Here is a 555-nt window from a genome sequence, read left to right on the forward strand (position 1 = left end):
TACGTATATACTTTGATTAGTTAAAAGGACAAAAGTTACTGGACAAAAAGTAACAAAAAACTTTTTATATAATATTAAAAAAAATAGATGTGATAAGATTTACAATGAGACAATACTCCACAATAGACCGGATGACTCAGGTCACCATATAGCCTCCAATAATGAATTACAAAGCCCATACAGCATAGTCAGCTATAAGAGATCCCGAAATGACAAAATGTAAACAAAATTCTAATGATTGTTTCAATATATAAGATAAAGTTCTTGAAATAATTTCTTTTTAGTATTTACGTGTAAATTTATTTTACAGTTTGAAAATTGTTTACATATTTTTTTTACATGCAAAGGATTTTTTTTGTGGCATCATAAAGTCACTTTTCTTAATGAATTGATCACTAAAGTTGTTTTTAAATCCATTGTGTTTACAAAAGAGCTTTATATATACATGAAATTTGAGTCTGCGGAAGATAATCATTTGACATACTTAGCCTCCTAGAGCAACAACAATCATTGTGGACAAAGGGTACTGGTAGAAATGATGACCCAGACTGGACA

The sequence above is a fragment of the Mytilus edulis genome, chromosome 9 (assembly GCF_963676685.1).
Source record: "Mytilus edulis chromosome 9, xbMytEdul2.2, whole genome shotgun sequence".
Classification (NCBI taxonomy): Eukaryota; Metazoa; Mollusca; class Bivalvia; order Mytilida; family Mytilidae; genus Mytilus; species Mytilus edulis.